We start from the raw sequence: 17,212 nt of genomic DNA on the forward strand, positions 1-17,212 counted from the left end.
TATTAGTTATATTTTTAAGTTAAAAAGTATTTTATTATATTTTATATTTAAAATAAAAATATACACAGATTTTTATTTTATCTTTTATTACATTATTGATGGTTCTAACAGTATTATTAGAATATAACATATACTCCTTTATATACTCTGTTTAATAAAAGTATCAACCACTTAAGTTTATAAGTCAAAACGCGACTATATTTTGTTATTTTTTTTTTTTAGAAAAGATATGAATAATATATAATTTTAGTGAACAATTATGTTACTATAAATATAAAATAAAAACATAAACAACCTCTTCTATTTATACAAATGTATAATATGGATTTATTTATTCTTACAATCATTTATTTTAGATTATGATCTGAACAATACTTACATGTTAGTTTTAAAATGGGCTATTTATAGATGCGTGAAATATTTGAATTTTTTTTATAAATGTTGTCAGTTTGACATTTTTAGGTAGATTAAAAAGCACTTTAAAAATTCTCATAAGTTGTTTCTACTGGAATTTAAAAAAAATGTAAGCAATTTTACAAATATTTTGTATGAGTGATGTTTAGTAAATGTTGACGAAATTGTAAATTCAAACAACGATCCATTATCAATGAATATCTTATTTTGTTGTAATTACGAATAACCATAAACTCTTCAAATTTTCATCAAATGTGTATATTATAATTTTCTATTTATGGAATTATTTTACTGTTAGATATTAATTTGTAAGTTAAAATGTTAACAACATTTGTCAAAAATTGATCAGTTATTTTGACTTGTTAAAAATGTATGAAATTTTTAATTTTTATGACTCTTCGTAATACAAAGTTCTTCATTAGTAGTTTATTCAACTAGATATTATGCACTTATTAATTTCTAAAAGAAAGCTTAGATTGTATATGTATTTAAAACGTATTTTAACCTCTTGATAAACCTATCGCTATGCTCGCAAATAATTTTTATGGTGGATGGTGGCAATAAAAATTCCTTTATTATTCATTAAATTATTTCATATAAAAAATAAACAATAAATATTATTTAAAATTAATCAGATAATACAATAATGTTTTAAAATTGTATTAATAATTTATATTATTTTAATTGCTATTATGTGTTTAATATATTTAATATTAAAAAAAAAAATAATAATAAATCAGAATCAACAAACAATTTGGTAAAATAAGTTAGATAAAAAAATCTAAGTCAATAATGTATAGAATTATAGCCTATAGGTAATAAGTCCTCTTATTTTAGAAATATTTAATAATAATAATAAATTAAGTTATAATTTATTTAGTTTACACAAAATTTTTTATTCTAGTTATAAGCTTAAACAATTTTTTGTAAATACACTAGTTTAATTTATGTTCCACGAAATCACCTTTTTGTTATGTATATTATAAGTAACATTGATAGAGTTAATCATTTTTGCTACCCGATTTATGGCGGTTGTAAATAATTATTATTAATACAGAAAAATATATTTTATCATTTTTATTAGAATGTAGCATAGAAATAAATTCTTTTTAAGGCTATTTAAACATTAGGGAAGTCTGTTTAAGCTTTAAGGTCAAATTATTGAGGTACATATTTTCATATTTTCATTTTGTTAATGGTTTCACATAAATGTCATTTCTCAGTGTCTAAACTATCTATGTACCAAATTTCATTTAAATCGGCTGAGTGGTTTCGGAGTCTATTCAATACAAACAATCAAATCTTTCCTCTTTAAAATATTAGTACAGATATGTAAATATATATAAATTATATTATGTCAATGATTAGATTTTAAGTAGGAAGGACATTCGTATATTTAAAACTTTTAAATTAAGTTTATTTTAAAAATTTTTTTTGGAACATCGTTCTAGATCTAAGTAAAATTTGGTCTTACTAATGTTTTTGTAAATTTACTTTCGGTAGGTTTTTTTAAACCATATGACTTCAGGACCAAATTATTCTTCCAAATCATCCGTGTAAATACTATTTACCAATTATAGTAACTGTAACTTGAAGCTTCGTTATTTTTTTTATATAAGTTAATTGATTTAATATTTTTTAATTCAGAAAAAATTAAAATTTGTCATTACATTGCATTTGAATAGTATGTCATTTTTACTTATTTAGTTGAACAATTAACAGTCATTATAAGAATAATTAATGATCCATTTTTAATTTTGATCTTATTAGAAAATAAAATTCTACAACTATACGTTCTTCTTTAGAAAAAAATATTTCTACCTTTGATTCTGGTTTCTATCCAAGAAAATATATTCACAGCGCTCGTTGCTGTTTTGAGTTTTTTTTCAATAATATTTTGTTAACTTTTTAATTATACTGATTTAGTATTTTTTTTATTTTTTAAAGAAATACAAGGGACGCCATAAACGACAAAATAATGTTAATTAGCTTAAGACTTTTTTAGATTATTGTATAGATTTGGTATATAGAAAATAGGATATTTTTTATTTCGTACCTAAAATATAAATGGTAAATATTTTTACTGAAAGAAAATTCCTATATTTTTATCATGCATTGCTTGTGTGAACAACAATCGACTACCATTAAATTACTTTTAAACATAAAAATTAAGAATATCCAGAACACTTACTTCTGCTGCATAGTTAATTTAAATCCATTAAATTCAATAAATCATTTTAAGTAGGTACTTTTACAAAAAAACAAATCTGAGCAGAATAGACGGATAATTTGAACTTAACATTCGTATGAATAAAATTGTGCAGAATATGTTCTGAAATTTGAAATTTTTTAATTTATGTAGGAAATATCAACTTGAGGATATAGTATCATGTTTTCTAACTTTGGGTACCTATTTAAATTGAAAATGCTAAGTTTTAAAGACAAAATATCTTGTGAATTTTCCACATTTTTATAGATATATTTATCGAACTAAGATAATAACTAAGTTGTTTGGCACATTATTTATGATAATATTTTATTAATGGTAGTTCGAAATAAAACGATAAAATTATTTTATTACATTTTAAGACACATCCATCCCCATACAATCCGCAATAACAGTAGCAGATTTCCTCCTATTGGTTACAGCCTCCAAGAAAAACGTCTGGCCATACCTGACTAAAGTAAGTCAGATTGAACGATTATAAACCACCAGAATACCGTTTAAATAAAAATGTAATGAAAAGGTGTAATGTAAACTCCGCCAGTTTTATTTTCTTACCTGTAATAATGAGTACATGGAAATTCCTCCAGTGTTGAGACGTTCCTACATTAATACGTTGACATCCGTTGCGATGACATACGTCAAAATTGCTAAAATTGATATTAGTTTAATATAACATAAGTTATATGAGGTATAACTATTACGATTATTTATTAAGATTATTCAGATTATTTGGGCGGGTCAATTTTCCTCCAAAAACAAAATACAGTTTTCCTCAAAAAAAAAAAAATAATAATAAAATCGTCATTCGTTGTCAGAATGTTAAATTATAAATAAAAGAACAAATTAAATAAATAAAACACCGTACTCGCCGAACTTGGCGGGTGGTTAAAAAGATAATGAATATAATAAAAAAGTCGATAAAGATATATCAATCAATAAATAAAATAATAATAAAAAATTAGATAATAATAAGTGGTTGGTGATAACGCAACCAGATGGTATGTAAAATATGAGATATAAAATATAAAATATAGTAAAATCACTACAGTATATAATATAATATTTTTTATAATTAAAGGACGTTTCAGAAACAAATGAATACCTGTTGAAAGAAAATATAAATTAGACATAATATATGAATAATTATTTTACTTTTTGTAATGATTACATACCTAGAAATTTCTCCGTTTTGTGAAATTTTATAATTGCATTGTCCATTGCTCCACGACGTTTGTTTTCTCGGTAATCTTTCGACTTTTTTTTTGGAGTATGAATACTTCTTATTTTACAATAAATATTAGTTTGAATTTGCTTCATAATATTGAGCCACATAAATATGTTTGGTTTTTCTTTACGAAAATTGACTTTAATATGTGAATGAAATGACACATGCATTATAGTAGTCCGTAATAATGAAGATGATGATTTTGCACAAATAAGTGGTGGAAGGTTAGAATATATTTACTATAATGTGTATATAGTCTAAAATATTGGAAAAAAATGGAAACCAACCTTTTTTTGGAGGAAAATGGACAGCGGAGGAAAACGGTATCTTGTTTTTGGAGGAAAATGGCTACGGATGATAATTTAATGTAATACACATTATAATAATATGTTTAGACAATTATTATTTTTGTCTTTAAGTTTTGTATATTTTTTTTGTATATTACGCATACCTAACTATTATTCAATATGGCAGAATTTTTTTTAATTAATAATAATAATATATTAGTCAATAATTTTATACTGTTATACCTAATTTTCTTTTCTGGTGGAGTTTATATGAATTCAATTTTTTCTGTTTTTTTTTCCTGGCGGAGTCAGGAGTTTTACATCCGCCGTCAGATTATCGAAATATTTTATACTTGTAACAAATTATACATTAGTTAATAAATTAGTTTTTTTTAGATACCTAATATAATTTATAAAATATAAATAAAATATATGTGAATGTTATGAAGTTATATTGATATAACATATTAATATAATAAAAGAAGTGGATGTACCTATCAATAGAACTTTTTGATACTCCTTAATTTGTTGTCACTAGGCAAAGGGTAGTCAGGATTTCAAATGACGAATATCGTTATGACTACGTAATGGTTGAATATATAATAAATGACTTAAAATTAGCAAATTGTAAGACATGTTAAAAAAAAAATCACTTTATTGTTTATGTAATAACTAAAAAATTATTAATAAAATAAGTCATTTTTTATGAATACATAACTGAATTTATTTAACTGTTATTTATTCGTTATCTACAACAATCCGGTATGGTCTAGTGGCTAGGATACCTGGCTTTCACCCAGGAGGCTCGGGTTCGATTCCCGGTACCGGAATAAATTTTTTGTTTATTTTTACTCCTTTGCATAGGATAAAATATGTATAATTGTTATATGTTAATCAACAAAAACATTAATGCACATAATTTTATATACATTTTTTTTATTTAAAAAATTCCCTGACTACTTGCAATCTAAAATTTTTTTATAATATTTTTAAAATTACAATAAAATAACATTATTATCGTTATTTTCTTCTACACTGTCTATATAAAAATTGTGCCATGTATTTTAAATATTTTTATACATTTAAAATAAAAATTTGTGTGGTAACGAATTAAATTTTATAACTTGAAAATGGTTATCAAGTAAAAAAAAAAACTGAAAAATACGAAAATTTCAAATGTCTACGAAAAGCTTAAAATGAATTTAAATATTATTTTTAAAATTATATTAAGTATAGAAAATGATAATTTGAGTAATAGTAAAATGTTTTAAACTGAATGTTTGAATTAAATACATTAAAAAACTTGAATCATGTGATGATTAACTGTAATTTCACTGGTTAATATTTAAATTTGTCAAATACGTTCATAAATTACCACAAAAAAAAATAAAAAAACGGAGAGATTTTAAACATCTATAAATAAAATATAATGTTTATAAAATATTTTGAAAATTATACCATTACAATGTTATTATAGGAGAATAAAAAAAATTGAAAATTGTAGGTAGGTTTTATGTATGGTAATGATCTTTTGAATAATAAAAAAAAAATTGATTTTAACAAAAACTGGTTTTATATAAAAATTCATGTTTTTTTTCGTTTTTTCCACTTATTAAGGAAAGTACTGAAAGTACTGTAACAATTCGTGCATGTATAATGTATATATTATACTGTATTAATATGTGTATTTGCAATTAAAAAACGTTGTTTCTCAAACCTACAGCCTATTACTTTTTATTGAATTATAATTAAATAATTTATTCTTTTTATTTTGCATAAAATATAGAATAATTTAATATCTTATTAATAGTAAATTTGAACTATTTAATTTATAAATTAAAAATGTAAATAGGTAATATTTTTATAAAAAAAAAACTAGGGAATACGTTTTATTATAATTATACAATTCTATCAAAAAGAAAGATTTCTTTCAACAAGGTTAAACATACAAAATACAGTTTTAAATCAAAATTCCAATATTCCAAAAAACTCGATGTTATGAAACACGCAGGTATAGCGTCTAAACACTAAAAATTGCATTAATATCATGTATAATCAATGGTACAATTATTGTACATAGCTATATATGTTACAAAAGAATGACCCAGTGACGGCGGTCTTGCCTTCTATGCTCGTTACGCACTAAAATATAATAATTTGTCACCTTAAATTTCAGATTGTGGGTATGATGGGTATCGCCGTGCCATAGTTACACGGTCACCTAATATCACGCTATTACATTGTTAGTGTGTGTGTGTGTATTATACTGCTATAATTATATTTCATCACTTACAAGAACAATATAAAATGTTTCCCGTAATTGAATGTTCCTACTATAACTATATAGTGTATATAATTAGAGGATTGATAATAATTATTTTTGTCACTAAAATGTGTCGAAATATTTTTGAAACGGACGTACATACGTCTTGATGTATTGTTTATTAAAAATATGTTGATATCGTTGACTAGTATACTATGTATTTTGTTTCGTAGATAAGTGACATTGATAGAGTATTGAGTAATTTAGGTTATTAATTATTGGTGAAATATTTTAATAAAGTACTTATAATTTAAGTAAATAAGTAGGTACCCGAACACCAAAAATAACATGTAGCTAGTATTCAAATATTATTACCACACATAATAGCTAGGTCAATGTCGGTTAGAAACACGCGCGTCTTTAATTTCTGCAGATCGCAACGAGGCAACTAAGAATTCTATAAATTATTATTATTATTATTTTTTAATCATAAATCGCCTTTTGAAACAGTGAAATCGTATTAAATGTTTCGTATAGCACTTTTCATTGACTAGCTGTATCGTCGATTCACTCTCCAGTTTTTACACTTCAAAATAATACAGGTACCTATACTGTGAGTTGTACGAGCTCATTAAAATAATTTAAACGAGAAATGAGAGGGTAATTATATTGATATTCTTAGGAACCTAAGTGACTAAAACTAGTTACTTTACTGCGCACTGTCCTCGTCTGTAATAACAGGAAGTAAATGTTAACATTCTTAACAAAACAAACACATGTGCCTAATCATTTAGCACAGGTATTGTTCTATTAGCAGCTTAAGATATTTTATGATGTTCTTTATACCACGAAATTCAAAATAAGATTAAGGTTTGACTATAATGCTCTACACAGTATGAAATTATAAATAGCTACGTCGTCGAAACAAAATTTAAAGATCATCGTGGTATGTAATCATGCTAATGATTGCTAAAGAGTGCATTTTTGACACTTATGACGTAAATGTAACTCTTGAGTCGGAAAAATCAACTTAGTGTTATGAAATTTGACGTCGAAATACCGTGTTAAGTTGAGATAATTTTTACGATAGCTATGTAAAATGGACTTTTGTTGCCATACACAGATGCCGTAGACGCAATAAAAGCAGATAGTATCCATAAGCTAATAACTATAGTAGTCTGACAACGAATTCGTAATGATAAACAATTTAATAATAATTTCGGTCATCTGGTAGTACGCAATTTAATTGAAAACAATAAATTATTCAATAATGCAATAATAAAAGATTGAGAGGGAAATTTACCATACGGTTTAACATCTGGTATATACCTATTTATATATGGTATATCATATTTGTACCCAATATAGTAATAATAATAATTTAAAAAAAATTTAAATAATACAATTCCAAAAATATTGTATTTAAACAAGTTTTTTTTTACTATGTTGCAATACACGAGTTGTGTGTTGCTGATCAGGCTCATCTCTGAAAAAGAAGAAAAAACTGCAATACCGTGCACAAAGCATGTTTGTATGTACCTAAATAGAATCCCATAATGGAAGTCTTGTTAAGATTATGAGTATTTTACGTCGTTTAAATGTCATTCGTAATTTTAGAATACAAACTTTAGTTTTTCAATGAAATACAAAGAAATTAATTAATGATAAAAATTAATTAAAAAAAAAATGTTTACATATATAAATAGACTTATTTGAACTCCCGGGCCCCCCACACGAACACGTTCAGTGGGGCTCATTATCTTCTTGAAGAATAAAGAAAAATAAAGTAATATATCAGAACACTTATTTTTCTCACAATACTAATTTCAAAATTGAATTTGCTCATGTAAATTCCAAACAAAACAACATTATTATTTAATTAATGTACACCGGTTATTTTTGTACCAACTTGATTTATATTGATAAAATTGTATATTGTGTGGTATACTCACTATAAGTCCTTACCTACTTGTAATTATTTTTTATAATTATTATATGAATATTATAATAAAAATAATTGTAATTATTGTATTTTTACGTTTATATTGACATTGCAATTAATTACGAAATCACACATTACAATTCAATTCGTTTCTAATGCAGATTCAGGATGTCGATTACTAATTAAATACTGAATTGATTTTTTAATTTTATCACATATTATATGGTATCATCACAGGATTAAAAAATCTCTTAACATATGGTTATATATATCATATTCTGACAGTTATCAGTTATCACATTATAATATTATATTTCAAAACAGTTAATTGTAACTATACGTGTTATACTGCCGTACTTGTATGTATCATATAACCTTCACATATAACCGGTCATATCCAGACGAATTTGCCAACAACTGTAAAACGTATTAACTGTCATAAATATAACATTCACTGATTCGCAGATCAACTTTTGTACAAATGAGTGTATCTATACTTTAAAAATTACATTATATTATGATATAATATAATGCATAAGCATTATACGACGCATATGGTGGTGGTTAAACATATTAAAATAGCTTATTAATATCATACCCTAAATAGCACTATTTAAATGTTTCTATATGTCTTGTACCATTTTACCGTGACACAAAAAATAAAATAAACACATAACGATATTGGTGACAAACAAAAATAAAAAATATAAAAAGTATACTTCACCTTTAATTATCAAAAATGTATGTCAAAAAAAAAAATAAACAAAACAAGATACTTAATCTAAGATATCAAACCAAAGTTGAATTAATGTTTAAAATGTATAATATATTATTATAAATAAAACAATTAATAATAATACCTATTATTATTTGTTATGTTGTATTTTAATTAATTGTATCGACTATATAAAGTATTAACCAATTAAAATAAAAAAGAATAGAAACTCACAAAACTGGAGAAACAACAACGACAAAATATTACACGAGCGTCACACGTTAAATGATAATAATATCAAAATTGTATCGATAATAATAATATTATTACAACGTATCGGCGTATCATCAGTAGGGTTCTAAATTTGAAATATTTCAATGAAATATTGAAAAATATTTTTTCTTTTTTGAAATGTGTTTGTTTATAGTTGATTAGAAATAATATATTGATTATATATAGAAAATTTCGATAGTAAATATGCAAAAATATGCACTGTACATTTTTGATATTTATCACTTGTATATTAATTGGATATCCTTATTGGTTATTATTAATATTATTTATTATGCATATTTTCTTTGTTTCACACAATAAACCAACTTTTGAAAATTTTCACTTGCAAGTTGACGTGATTATAAACTGTAAGATATAAATAATTTATATTTTATTTTTCATTGCAATGAAATATTTCAAGAAAATAAATTTCATTCAATTTTAAAACCCTAATCATCAGCGATTAAAACAGCATATATAATTCTTCTAAAAAATAATACGTCCGGGCATATTCATTTTTTATAAATAGATTAACAAATTTAATATTATCTAAAACATTACACGTCCAAAATTGAATGAATTATTTTTGACAAAACTAACAAGTTTGGACTTGTTATATTTGTCCGCTTAATATTTAGACCAGGGTAAAATATTTATTGTATGTCTCACTAATTTAGGACTTGTTATACGTGTGCACTAAAAAAACCTAACTTGCGCTAAAATCACAGAAATTAAATTACAAATAAAACATGTTTTAATTACAATATTGACTTATAGTGTTTTACCGAATCAAAAAGACGACCCAGATTAACCCAATAGAATTATAAAACGATTTTGAGAAAAATTTGACATACAACTTTTAGCCTCTTAGCCGTCGACATATAACCGGTCATATCCAGACGAATTTGCCAACAACTGTAAAACGTATTAACTGTCATAAATATAACATTCACTGATTCGCAGATCAATTTTTGTACAAATGAGTGTATCTACACTTTAAAAATTATATTATGATATAATATAATGCTTAAGCATTATACTGCGCATATGGTGGTTAAACGCATTAAAATAGCTTAATATCATACCCTAAATAGCACTTTTTAAATGTTTCTATAATATGTCTTGTACCATTTTACCGTGATAAAAAAAAAAAATAAATACATAACGATATTGGTATTAGTTACACTACGTATTTAATCATAAATTAATACAAAACTTCAATTTATTATGTGTTAACACTTATCTATTTTAATACGATTTTTAAGGATCACTGCAATCACAACGTTAGTATATAATAATATGTTCTTAGTTATTATTATAAAATAATAAAGCCTAAGACACTGACTTTTAAGGTCTTTAAATTTTAAATATATCGACTTAATCAGTGACTAGGAATAGAATTCGTAATATTATTAGCTCATTAATCAAATCGTAAACGTGAATAGCTAGTATATCAACGATTATTTTTATATTGTCAATACAATTAAAAGCTAAACTGAAACGACATATACAAATATTAGACCCAATAATATTATTTTTTAAACATGTAAATTACAGTATATTTTTAAAAAAGATTAAATAAATAAGATATTGGAGAACCTTCGAAACGCATCAAGGATATCATAGAAACGAAGTTAGTGATAATATAATATAATTATCTGAGTCTCTTCATGAATTAAGAAAAGATTTTAGCCTTTTTGATTAGGTACTTAGATCCTATCGTAGCAGTATTTAGTAACGTATAATTTGATGAAAATAATATAGGAGATTAAAAATAATATCATCTAGGTGTTTTGAGTTTACAGAAGGACATGAACCTATTAGTTTGTATGCTTAGACATTTAATATATTTGACCCAATTTATGAAAATATTTAACTTGTATAAAATGGTATTATCTCTCAAGGATGTGATAAGTAAATTTAATGAAATTCATGTTTAAGAAAATTAAATATTATGCGATATAATAGATAGTTTATACGAATTAATTTATAAAGTATAATTAATCAATTAAGCAAATTCAATGAGATTATATTTCAATAGATTTCGGGACCTTACAAAAGATCATCAATAAATGAAATTTATTATACATTTTATTTTTAATAATATAATAGCTGAGTATAATTAAATTAATTAATTTTTTAACAATTATTTCAATAACCTTCGACTTGTTATAGTGTTTTGGGTATCTTTTATTTTTCAAAAGATCTCATAAGACTAGTTGTGGATATATGAATTATTAAAATCTAAGAATAATAAAACGAGCTTGTATTATTATCTATTGTAATAAAATAAACATTTGTAAATATAATTTTGTTTAGATAGGACTGTATTTACCTATATAGTCGTAAGCCTTAATGTGTATTCGATCATTGGTAAACAAAATTATTATAGATTAATTAAATTAGAAAGGTTAAATAAAAAAAAAAAAAACTTCTCTCAGAAGATGGCCATGAATATTACTGAGGATTAAGTAATATTATAATTATATAATAATACTATATAGTACAACACAACCATTGTGTATAATCAAATAATATAATATATGTTTATTCCACCAAAAGATGGGTTCTAATATAATATATGGTTATTCAGGGCCGTATTTAATATTTTGGCGCCCTTCGGCCACAAATATATTATGCAACTCTCACCCTTTTTTATTTCTCATCTTAAAACCATGATACTCGCATAGCATATATATTCAATAATAGTTATCATTAAAGATTAATTGGTTAAAACGTATTTCCCCATAGAATTCTTACCATATCACATTTATGATAGTTGTTAAATTATATATGGAAGACACAAATTCTAAATTAAAAACGTTTGCAACATAGTGTGTTTAAATTTACACCTGGTGTGAGTTGTAATTATTCGTATTCAATTAAAATGTAGAGGACCAATTTTAATTGAATCAAAGTTGGAGAACTGAAATTATTTTCTCCCTTCACAATCAATCACGTAATATTTTTTCATACACAAAATTTACTTTTCGGGACTGTTACCGAAGTGTTGTTTCAGAAATTTTATAAATATATTGCACCAAAACTTTATGATATACCTTAGGTAATAATATTATTCGTTAATATATTTATTAAAAAAAAAAAAAAAATAATATCAATTCAAAATTAATTTAAAAAAAAATAAGGTATAGGTAATAAATTGGTTCCGCTGTGTTGTAGTACATTAGGTGCCAAGTCACTGTGAATGTTATAAACTTATAACCTATAGGTGTGTTAAATTTAAATTCAATTTCAATGGTATACATTATTGAATACGAAAAACGATTTTGAGCGGAGGCGGTCTGTCAGCCTAAGTTAGGGTTACCAGATTATATTTTCCAGGACATTTTAAATGTATATATATAAATAAATATATTTATTTTTTTTTTATCATTACATTTTTTTTTATAATGAATTATGTACGCGAGAAATATTATACAAAACCTTATTATTTATATTATTTAAAAATTATAGTTTACATTTGTTTTCAATCAAATTTTACGACTGTCAGTAAAAAAAAAAAAATCAAACAAAATATATAATAATGATTCATCGTTGGTCTCGGAACTTTCGGAGTCCAAGGTTTAGTTTATTTTCCTGTGGATTTTACTAAATATTCGGCTGATCCATAAACTTGTTTTAATAAAGATTTGTTTTCTAAAATTTTGTCGAACAATGCTTCACAAGATGGATTATTGAAGTACGTTTTTATAATAAGAAAAGCTTCTACCGTTATTGAATTTGTCCATGTGCTGTTCATGAGTGAAAATACACGTTCCACATTTGTATTTAACCGGCCCAAAAAAACTAAATTCAACAACTTTTTTGTAATCACTGTACCTAATGTGTAGGACGATAATGTGTTTTCCTAATTTAAAATCGATATTTTATCGAGTAAAATTATAAAGACGGGACAAATCACTATCCCGAAACACTTTCTCGGGGCACCGGGACACTTGGTTAAAAACCGGTAGTATTCCGGCAAAACCGGCACGTATGACGGTAACTCTGGCCTAAGTATATTTCGTGATCTGTTTCTTTGATATAGCTATTAGTCATTCATTTTACTCTTAGTATTACGATTAGGTTGATATAATTTTCTCGAAAATATTGCATTTATTATATTATTATAATAGTATATGTATTAGGACATAGTGTGTGATGTAATATTTGGCTGCAGTCGCTAAACAGTGCTGCGGTCAAACACTGTCCGATGTTGCTAACTCTTGGACAAATTGCCACCCGGGCTCTTAATGAAGAAGCCATCTACTACATACGAAAAAAATATGCTCCAAAAACTTACAATATTATACTCTACAATAAAAAAAAATACGAAAAATCCAATACTTAATGGTCTAAGTTGTCGAAGCTTAAAATTAAGTAGAAAAAAAAACTAGCTCTACTGTTTAATAGAGGCGGTAGGTCATTATAATGAATGTGTTAAATTTGAATGCAATGATATAGGTATCATTGTATACGAAAAACGATTTTGGACGGAAATGATTTGTCAGAAGGATATATTATATTACCTATATTTAAATTGTAATATTGTATATATTTTTTGTTACAATTAATTTATTTTTGTCATTTGAATCATATTTTCAGTTCTTAGTATTTTATACAAAATTGTCAATACATTTTTAACTACAAAATAATAAGCATATATTTGTGATTTTCACTAAATTTGTCAATTTTTCAACTTCAAAAAACTTATAAAAAAAAAAACAGAGTCTATGTATTTTGATAAGTTTTGAATGACTGTTAGACCAATTTTGTGGAATCATTTATTTCATTTTCAAGTATTTTGTCCAGCGAAAACTTTTTTATCAATATTTATGAAAAAATAACTTTAAAAAATCGAATATTTCAAACGCCTATAATTAGCATAAGAATTAGTGAAATATTTTGAAAAGAAAATTATGTAAAAAATATGTCAATCTCAACTACTGGCCAAAATTTCAAGTTTCTCCGACTTATACTTTTTGAATAACAACAATAATATCTTTAATTGTTAATTATACGATTTTGTGAAAATTTTAATTTTTACGCTCTCATCAATTTTTTTTATATTGACGCTTAAGTTATTTTTACCAGTTAATATTTGAAGGAAAACTCATGGAGAACCTTGTATCGAGTTTTTTTAACCTTAAGTATAAATCAAAAAATTTTTATGAATTTTTAACTTAAAAATTTCTTGAAAATTTGACTACAATAAGTACAACCTATAATAAACCTTGTATTAAATTTTAAAGATTTTAAAAATTTCATTATCTATAAATAGCTTAAAAAGAGTCAAAATATTTGATGAAAATTTGATCGTAAATAGAAAATAATAATATAAATATTTGGTGATTACTTCAAGTATCTATTATGGCTATTTCATTATTTGTTCTTTAATTATATCAAAAAATAAACAACACTGATTTTTAAGAAATTGGATTTACGTACAAACTTACGTTTTCCTTATTTATTTTTTTATTTTTCTGGTTATAAAAAAAGTAAAAGGAATTTTGTAATTTTATGCAATGTTTATAGGAATTTTTTGAATAATATTAAGTATTAACTATAAACTGTACAAAAAAATAAATTTTGTGAAAAAAAACATTTACATTCTAATAAGTTATTACTAATAAAACTAATAAATATTAAATAATAATTTGTTTATGGTGTTTGTTTTGATATAAACACATGCCAGGTAATGAATATAAGGTTGAGATTAGGAGTATCAAAGTTAATTATAACTTTTTAATCAAAACGCAAACTTGTGAATAAATATATTAATCATTTAAAAAAAAATTCTCAACTATCTTCAGTTAGTCCACTCGGAAATGTCCTTATAGACGATATTATAGGAAAAACGAAATTTTGCAATATGATAATAATATTTCGTCCGCTCTTTCCTAGTTTCAGATACATATTGCGATATAATATATTATAATAATATAAAGTGTACGTCTATCGGCCACAATGGCTACATGGCTCGTACGACTGTACGAATAATAGGTTTGTCGAATGCACAAAACAAAAATCTCAGAGTCACGTGCGTTAAGATTTATGACGTACATTGTGTTTTGATATTTATTCTTACCCGAACACTGTATGTATGAATAAATTGAAGACGTCATATGCGAAAAACGATCTTTGAATATTTTTTTTTAAATTGACGGGTACAGAGCGTTTGCTATTTACCTCTTCAAAACGGATAAATCGACAGTATCAAAAATAATAAACATACGTAAATAAATTAAATTCGTTTTTTCTATAATACATTTAAAATATCTTAAAATGTTACTCATAGGTATTTATTAAATTATTAAACGTTCAATTATTTCGTTCCACGACACCGCCCAACGACCAAGCACAGAACATTGAAATAGGTATATGAGGACGTGGATGACATTGAATCGTATATGATGATTATTGTATAGCAATATCGATAATGCATAATAATATAAAACGTGATAACACATTAAAATCGGACAATAAAAACTGATTTAAAAATTATTTTCCAGTTAAAAGTTTTACAGCCGTTATAAACCATTCGACGATACACCGATATCGACTTGTAAGTCATAGGTGAAACTAGACCTCTAAAACGTGGGGTACTAAAACTGTTGACAGTTTACCAATCGATGGTATTTCACTTAAATAATACTTGTTAGGTATAAAAAAAACAAGGGGTGCTAAAGACCTTTTTGTAACCCCCCAGTTGCGCCACTGTTGTAAGTTATATGTTATATTGTTAGCAACAAGTAGTTTAACATACCAAATTACACAATAATATGTACTTGTAATAGAATATTAACTATCTTAAGAAACGAATAGGTGCTTTTCTTTTCACTCAGAATCAAAACTCAAAACATTCATTATGGTGACTTATCAACGACCGGGTATACTTGATATACCAACAACACAGCAAATTTCCTAACTTCATTTATTTATTTCTACTGTTTATATTAAACATTTGAACAGGTAGGTAATCCATGAAAGTATAAATCGCATAAATCAGAAAAACAGCATTAATAGACTAAAATATACTTAATTTTTTTTTACACATTTAACTCCGCAGTAGCACGAATCAAGTTCGTATCTCATTTAGATTGTCTAAGGTTATAAGGTGATCTGATAATTTAGAATAAAATACAACGTACAAGTGTTTTTATTGCGTGTAGTGGGTTAGCTGTATACTTAATAATTGCAAAAATGCAGTCACAGACAAAATATATACACAATAAATTGCTGTTGACAATATAGTTGCGTATAAAAGAATCTCATCCAAATTACAATTGAAAATTATTTCTTGTGATAACACATAGCAATACATAATATAAAATGTACATATTATATTATGTATAATATATGTTTATCTTCTTAAACGTGTAGGTACATCTTTTTTTTTATTATTACATGTTTATTATAATAATAATAATGTTAAAATAATACACAGTGCGTTTTAACATAATTAACAACGGCAATTAATAAGACGTGCATCACATGTACATGTACTACTTTATTAAAAAAAAAAACTCCGTAAAGTTGCGCAATTTTTTGATGTCTGGAATGCATCGATAAGTCGACACCTGGATAAGTCCGAAATTATTGAATTTCGACTCGACGAGGTTTCACTGTACTACCTCCTACCCAGGGCCGCATTTAAGATTTTGGCGCCCGGTACAAATTAAATCGTACACCGCCCCTCCCTCTAGGGCATAATAGGGAGATATGTTTGGGTATTTGCCCCCCCCCCCCATGAAAATATAAAATATACACTTTAATATAATTACTTTCAAATTTTATAAAACAGGAATAATTTATAATTTATTGAAACAAAAAAAAATATTTATTTTAACATTTCATGATAGTAAT

At 25.0% G+C, this 17,212-nt stretch overlaps 1 non-coding gene across 1 annotated transcript; it reads left to right on the forward strand.

The window, feature by feature from the left end:
- Nucleotides 1-4,911: 4,911 nt before the first annotated feature.
- Nucleotides 4,912-4,983, forward strand: Trnae-uuc. Its single transcript has one exon. It is a non-coding gene; the product is annotated as a tRNA-Glu (tRNA).
- Nucleotides 4,984-17,212: the final 12,229 nt, after the last annotated feature.

This window comes from Rhopalosiphum maidis, chromosome 3 (assembly GCF_003676215.2).
Source record: "Rhopalosiphum maidis isolate BTI-1 chromosome 3, ASM367621v3, whole genome shotgun sequence".
NCBI lineage: Eukaryota > Metazoa > Arthropoda > Insecta > Hemiptera > Aphididae > Rhopalosiphum > Rhopalosiphum maidis.